Source organism: Poecilia latipinna, unplaced genomic scaffold (genome assembly GCF_001443285.1).
Source record: "Poecilia latipinna isolate Pla-1442-1.1 unplaced genomic scaffold, P_latipinna-1.0 Scaffold295, whole genome shotgun sequence".
NCBI classification, from domain to species: Eukaryota; Metazoa; Chordata; class Actinopteri; order Cyprinodontiformes; family Poeciliidae; genus Poecilia; species Poecilia latipinna.
In genome coordinates, this window is record NW_015112911.1 from 5528 (window position 1) to 13771 (window position 8244).

Genomic DNA, 8244 nt, shown 5'->3' on the forward strand with positions numbered 1-8244 from the left:
AGAAAGGCAACTCCAACTCTTAATCCAACCGAAGTCCAAAAGATATATGTTGCAGGGTCCGGCTAGGGAGCTTGAAATGTCGTCTGACCAGTTTTCGCGCTTCGCGAAGGTTCTTGTTCCCATGATGCAATGCGTAAAATTGAAAATACAGTAGAAATACCTGTAAAACTAAAAAACGGAAAAATTCCTTCAAATTTCTACGGTACATTTACCAGTTTTTTTTACAGTTTTTTTACAGTGTAGATGTGGGTTATATGTTTTTTTTTTTTTTTTCCACAAAAGTCAGAACATAGGTCTGGAAATGTCATATTTGTGTCTATGTGTGTGATACGTGTTACAGAGAGTACAGAAAGAACCAGTAATGTAGGCTATAGAACATACATGATTACCTTACCGCTGAGATGTCCTTAGTGCGAGCATTTCCAAATCTAATATGTTCCAAGACAGACAGAGAATGAAAGTTTGAAAGATAAAAAGAACACAACTATGCTCTCTACTGTTCAGCCTTCCTATTATCAGGTGAAGTCTGCTTTTTTCATGCTCCTCTGCTGTCTGAATGAACCACAGTCATATCTCCATTTGTTGTATGAAATACAATTTTTTTTTCTAAAATAACTTCTTGCATCTACGCGTCCTCCAACTTCTTTTTAAACATAAAGACACTGAAAAGAAATGGACTTCCAGTCACACTAAAAAGACTCGTCACTGTGACCTATTTAGGTTTACAGTGCCTCCACTGATCAGAACAAAAATCAGACATTTGAATTTCAAATCAGTCAATACCTGGTCAAAGCCTCTGTTCCTCAGGCCCTCTTTTAGGAGGTTTTGTTTATCATCTCTCTTTTAACAGTTCACAATCATCTTCTTTGTCTTTCTTTGAGTGCAGCAAGCATTATGCACGCAATAAAACCAGAACAATGGCAAATTAAACTTGATGTGGTTGTGGTCTTGATTACTCAGAAATAGATGTGAAAGAAATCGTTACTATGTGGTGGAGAAACAATAATTAATCTGGAACTTGATTACACTGCCTTTGATATGCAGCATATATAGTGGCATTATGTGTTTTAAATGATAGAGCGAGTTTTTTTTTTCTTCTTTTAAGTATTTCTCCTCACATAGTTTTTACAATTTAAAGTAATTTGAACCTTGCACAATATTTAAGAACCAAATGAACTTATACCCTCCCAGAAGTCTAACAGCTACCAACGCGAAACTAGGAACCCATTTGTGTCTACGAGCGGGACAAGTTATGTGTAGTTTTGTCTCGAGAAGCGTTTTGTTGGTCCGTCACTGAGCGGGTTTCACAGAAACTAAAATAAATGAATATTAGGTCAACAGCAATTCATCTGAACTCTGCTAAATCACTCTGCAGAGGGTTTGAACCTTTTGGCTGATTTATGAAAACCTTCCGGATGCTTTCCAACAATATCGCAGCAATCACTTCAGCAGTTTGACATCTGCAAACAAAGAGTTTCCAAACCTGAAACGTTTCACATGTTTTGAACCTCGCAGTCATTTTTGCAACTACATAAACACTCTCATCTCCAGAGTTTATTGCGAAAGATTATCTGCGGCAATTTGGATGTAAAACACCTTATTTGTGTGGTTAAAAGCGGCAACTGTCACTAAAAGTCTAAGTAGAGCACATGAAATATTGCAGAACTATGCATGTAAGTAGCGTCAGCTACTGAAAGAACAAGGATCTATAAAATAACAGGAAGGTCCTATCGAGACAACATTTCTTGATCCAGGCAGGGGTCAAATACTGGAACACTTTCAAGTAAAAACGTAAAATGTGTCAACACTTTTTTTTTTTTAACATAAAGCAAATACAAGTTTCTTTCAGAAGTGTTTTTAAGAATATGTTTGAATACAAAGGCAGAAAAATGTCTGAGGGCTTATGATATGTTGAAGGTTAATCTGAAGACGTTGATAGGCATGCAATGCGATGAGTAACCTTCAACAGTTTTGAATTTCAGTGGAAGTCATAGATATTGGTGTTTCATTGAAGTGAATCAGAATATACAGGGTTAAAAACATACACAATAAATACAATGCCGCAGGCTTTTCAAATATTGAACATCATACTGTGTTTTTCCATCAGCTTCACAGTTCTGCACTGTGTCGGTCTTTCACATAAAGTACCAATAAACCACATTACAGTTTGAAGTTGTAAACTTTAATGTACAACTGCATGTAACTTAATGTGGGGGTACGGCGTGGCTGAAGCAACACTGACTACGATAATATTAAAAGAGAAACTTACCTAATCCCAGCACAAGTACTGAGACTGACATCTGACTCCATGTGGCCCTCCACCTTTCCATGGTAGTAGCAGTTTGCCTACAGAAACATAAATAAAAAGAAAAAAAAATTAACGATTAAAATTGTTTCTTTACACCAGAATAGCAGGAACGAACCAAAAAAAACGAGGTCAGGTTTCTACGAAGCTCCAGCCACAGCTAAGCATTTCTGAAGTATTTTTCTATTAAACAGATGGCAATAATACTCGGCTCTTATGCAGGTCTGAGTTTCACATTTCCTTTCATAAGTTTTGCCGTCTGCTGCTTTCCCAGGTACCCGCATTCACAGACCACCTGTCAAGTGGACAGAAAGAACATAAAGAAACTGAATCAAGTCCATGTTTGTTGACGAAGGCCTGGCAGAAAATGGGTGGGACGGAAGTGTCTGGTTTAGAGTGAAAAAAAGCCCCCGGCATTCTCCATCACTTAGGCAGCCTTTACTCAGGTGAGGTCTGTCCGACAGCACCTCCGCACCTCTGTTTGGCTAAAAGCGGAAATGTGCGTTTTCCAGCCCACTCAGAGTCCCTCTAAATATAGAAGGGAGGCAGTAAATTTTAACGTCTGCCCTCCTTTTGGGCGGCTTCATCTCCAGAGGCAGCTGGTTTCACATGCTCTCATCGTCAAGGGGTTTCCAGTATTAAAAGCAAGCTCTGCCTGATTTTTGCATCATTATGCCACTTCGCAGTAATTTTGCAATGAGTGTTTTCTCACGTCTGACACGAGTTAATTGAAACCACCTTACTAAATGCTGTTTTTGGTCTCATCACGGACGTCTTTGAAAACGCATAAAATGTCTCAATTTGTCTAATATTGGTGAAGAACCCTGATTACTGTATTCAAGCTACATTCAGGAATATCTTGTTATGCAAATCGCATGGAGTAAGACGAAGAAGCAAAAATCCAGGGAGATACACGCACAAACAGGAGAGGTTGATCAGGGCGTGGGCCAGGCTGAGATTTCTCACGGCTCAATGAAAGTGAGTAATATCGCGACAGTTCGACAACATTACAATCCATAAAGGAAAATTTCAAATAAAAGGCTTTTCTTGCATCAAATTTTATTTAAACAAACACCATTTTGATTCTGATATGGACTAGTTTTGCTTTTGACTTATTTTAAAGTGGTTATCGCACACTAACATGACATTATCTTTCTGTTTTTCAGAAACCATTAATGTCTTCTATAAAATTATAATACATGTCTTTTGAAAATAAAGATCTTTCAACATTAAAATACTTTTTAGAAGTCTAAATGTAAACTTTATTTATTTATTTATTTATTTATTTTAGTCCAAATAGATTTGCTTCTGCAAATTGAAATGAGGTCTATTGCTTAAATGAGAGAAGTCAATATTAGTCGGACAACAATGTCAGGACCGGTGGCTCTGTGCTACAGGTGTCCGTGTTTTATGTGGCTGGAAATATCTCCAATCAGCTGAGTTGATCTTTCTTAGAAAAATAAGGAAAGTATGCAATCCTTCTTTTAGCCTGCTGACGAGCAGTGTACAGCAACAAGTTGCCAAGCGACAGTTCTGCTTTGCTCTGTGCTCTATGTACCCTTGAATAAATGCCAACATCTCAGACGCTTTCTCCAGCATCTCTTCAAATGGGATTCAAACCATTGGAACAGTTTGACGTAGCATTTTGGTGGTTTTAGTACGCGCACGTATCCGTCTCCAAACCGATAGATAGCATCTGAACTGTTACCATGTGCTAAATTCAGAGAAAACAAAACACAAAAAATGTGATCCTCTGTTGGCAATGTGAGGCCCCACGAGATTCAACCTCTCTTTCTTTCTGTAGACTTTATCTCTGCGCCACGCCCTCTTAAAAATATAAAATCTGCAACATAACATACAATTCTGAAAAATGTGGCGTTTTGCTTTTGAGTCTATTGCTGCATGTTGACATAGAAAGAAAAAAAAAAAACAAATGTATACGTTGTGAAACATCTCACACCGGCTCCACCTTCAAGCGTGAAGTCAACAACAGTTACTCTCCGCAAGAACAGTGGTCCAGTCTTGAGAGATTGTGGTGTAGCAGAGGAAAAGGTGGTAATATCTGGAAGGTGTTTTGAGGGAGTTTAGCTCAGTGATGACTTCTTGGCACAAAGTTGTTCTGCAGCCTACAGCTATAGGGCCTCTGCAGTGTTCTCCAAACAGGAATAGCAGTAGAGCTGATGAAAGAGGTGTGCTTCATCCTTGAGATTGTTGTTTGCGCTTGGGAGTCTTTCTCTCTCTATTTCTCTCTCTCTCTGTGTGTGTGTGTGTGCGCTTCTTTCGAGTTTGAATACAATGCCAGAATATTATACAGCACTTGGAACAGCATGATAGTTAAAGGCACTGTTTCTATTATGTGTCCCTAAAAGGCAGTGCCATTGTTGCTCATGGTGCAAGGGTGTTTGCCAGGCCTGTGAGGTACACATGTCTTGGATATCATTCCATCCAATAAAGTACTGGTGGGGCACACATCTTTATGTGAAAATTAAGTTTTACAAGGTGAGATCAACTATATGATGTCACAACTAGATAATAGGGGTATAATGATCGACCTAGTTTAAAAGTCTAGAAGACAACAGTACGTCAGATTTTCGTCAATGTTTTGGGGAAAAAAAATAAGAATCCCCATTTTTATCTTTTTCTCAGTTGTGGTAAAGGTTTTGCAAATCCCACAGCGTGTTTTATGGATTAAATCCTCTTAACAAAACAAAACATTGAACATGTTTAAAAAATAAATAAATAAAAAAATTGTGTTATGGATAATCTCTGTTCAGCGTGGCATTACCCACATCAGTGTAAATATTTGGCGTCGAACTAGAGGTGATCAAACGCCGTCGAGACTCGTCCAAAACAGCCAAGCATCCCTTCAGGTTTAGGGTAATAGGAAAATCAGAGGCAGATGTCAGTTTTATTGCTAGCAGCAAGTTGTGCTATTCCTTCAGTGCTTAAAGTCAATCTTTATTCTTTCTCTAAAATTGTCAGTGTTTTTTTTTTTATTTTTTTATCTTAACCAGGTACCCAACTCGTTCACACACAAATGTTATAAAAGTAACGGAGTCGTCCTCAATGCTTTTTTGCAGAACGCTGCCGGTCAGCTGGACCAGCCGTCTTTTCATTGGCCAACTCTGTCAAACAACAAAACCCGAGAACTGCTTCCTCTCTTATTTCCAAATTAAGAGTCACAAACATGGATTCAAAGGAGTTTTAAACTTAGGGTGTTTAGCTTCATATGCGGGGATCATTATGATACTCGATCTCATTTCACCAGATGAAGCCAGATGGTGAGAGCATCAGCATAGTGAGACAAACTTCACAATGATGAGCTGTATCGAAGTGTTTGCAATCATTAACATGAATTTCATTCACACTCACATAATCTAATAGGTCTATTAGGTGGGAGTAATGTACCATTCAAGGGTTTTTCAAACACCCTTAAAAGCTAGAAAAGCAGATGAAAAAAACAACAACACGTACTGTGAATCCGGATGGGTGCTGTTTACCGTGCTCTTTTGCAAACCCAACTCTTTTATGGGGACAAAAACCAGTTCGTCAAACCGTCTGTACTTTCTTGCATCTTTTCCTACATATATATTCAGGTCTCTCTGTACAAGTTTGACTCGCTATAACATCAACAAAAATGTAATCAAGGTCTACAGTATGGAAACATGGTTAGCTATTTGCAATGCAATCCACCAGTGGGAGGTCTTTCATAGTCTTTAGTATAAAATCTTCAGGAAAAATTTAAACAAAACTTTTAAAAAGTCAAATTTCAGCATTTAAAAAAAAAAATCTGGATTATTTTTCAAAAATACCTAAAATACTTAATTGAACTTTTTCTGATGCAGTTCTACAAAGCAATGCTCATAGAAAGACATCCCTGTTGTATCAGCAGTTATTTACCTAAATTGAAACATTTGTTCATTAAGTGACATTTAAAATGACAATTTTTCTAAGATGCATTTATATATAATTGCTGTACAATGTTTTATAGGAATACCAGATTTTTGTTTTCTGAAATGATAATAGACCTTAGTGAAGTTAAAATTGTGCAAGTTCTAGCTAAACAGAATGTGCATATGAATGTCTTTCAAATTTGCCTTAAAAACTGGGATGGGAAACTAGTCAATTCTGTTGTTTTGCAAATAGTCCAAGTTAAGGCCCCACCTCAAATTAACTGACATTTCCATGAATTTATGCTAAGAAATGATGAGAAATGATGTCTTCATGTTGGTGTGGCTCCCTGGAGGTGAAACACAATGGAGGTTAGTAGGCGTATGTTAACTGAACACAGTCAAACACGTGTCTTCAATTTCAGTATCTCAGTCATTCCTTTGAGTTATTGTAAACTTAAAAAAAAAAAAATTACAGTACCTTGAAAAGGCACTGTACTTGAACTTTTGCACATTTTTTCACATAACTAGACATGTTACTTCTGAAGGCACCTGGTTGAACTGGAATTTATATTAGAATTAATGAAACCCATGCAACTTGACTACATGCAACATAAAAATATTTTGTGCTGCTTTGTGTTCATCTGCAACATTGTCAGTAAAATCTGTTGCCTTCATGAACTTGGCGTCACGAAACGTAAGAAAGTCTAAGAGTCATGACAACGTTTTGGAAGGGGCCGTATGCGATTACACTGAAATTTTTCATGAACAGGACAATCTGTGAAGCTCATTGGCGATCTTTTATTCATCTGCAAACTTTTCATTAAACAAAAATCCAATGGACAACAGATTTAGATGAATGATCCCTTTGAATTGGTGGCAAAATATAGAACCTTATCATCAAGGTTGCTCATTAATATGTCTCACTGGAAAAAAAAATAAATAATAAAAGTAATGTGAAGGTTCCGTTTACAAATTGCTTTGATAATTTTTTTTCTATTCTTAGGAAGAGGTCCCAAAGCTTTAAGCCTCCAAAACTGTAATGAGGTAAAAGATACATGGACAGGGTATTATATTAAAAAAATATTTATAAATTTTAGTGGGAAGGAAAAAGGCTGAATTTAGTGCACAGAGCTAATGCCATCGCCTCATGTTTCTTCGATGAGATCATGACTTTGATGTATTACAATAAGGGATATGAATAGACTTTTTGTTTCCGTGGTTCCTGCATAAAACAGAGCGGAAAGTGCTTAAATGCAAATATATCATGTCCGATATGATATTAATCACGATTAACTAAGATTCACAACTAAAAACCCAAAATTATAGTGGGAGAGAGCCCTTTGTGTGAATCCAAATGTTGTTTTTTACACATTAATTATTCCAAGCTGACTATTTAATATCCCCTGATGTGATTGATAATCCTAGTGGATGGCTTTTTGTTGCAGCACACTTGTTTATTGGTCTCCACATGGACTTGGATTTAGTGAGAAGGGGAGAGGGTATTAAACAGGACTGGAGAAAGAGCTGACTCATGCCAGAGCCGCTCCCAGCAGTACCCCGTTCGTTGACAGCGAACTGAATCCGCAAGATCCCTTTCCCAGATCACTATATCAGCCTCCTCCCCGCCGGCCGGACAAATAAATTACCTACACCTCAGTCTCAAAAGATCTGGCTGTTTTCAGGAAAAAAAGATCCTCCCTTTAATAGACGGCTCATGAGAAAGGAATGAGGAGAGGGGTGGAGGTCAGAAGATGTTCATGTGTTCCTGTAGTCGGACAGTTTGAAGGTGTCCAGCTTTAAATGACTTCATTTAATGTAAGCCTTCACTTGTTTTGGTATATGCTGCCCAATCCTAAATTTTTGTCAAATTGCGATCAACATATTTTTAACTAATTTGGGTCAGGATCCCCAACTGACTTCAGCGCTTGCTACATGTTGCAAGTGCATTTTTGTCAAGTGCATTGACAAAAATCTGATTTATGATTTATTTACAAAATACTTTCACACCTGAATTGGGATAATCATGTTATTTCTGCATTTTCAAAT

General features: G+C 37.6%; 1 long non-coding RNA gene across 1 annotated transcript in view; it reads right to left on the reverse strand.

Annotated features, from left to right (window-relative positions):
- Nucleotides 1–1095: 1095 nt before the first annotated feature.
- The window catches only part of LOC106948575 (uncharacterized), a 33024-nt gene continuing 25875 nt past the window's right edge, over nt 1096–8244 (reverse strand). Inside the window, exon 4 of the long non-coding RNA XR_001425208.1 lies at nt 1096–2346. This is a non-coding gene — a long non-coding RNA (uncharacterized LOC106948575). The remainder of the gene's footprint in view (nt 2347–8244) is intronic.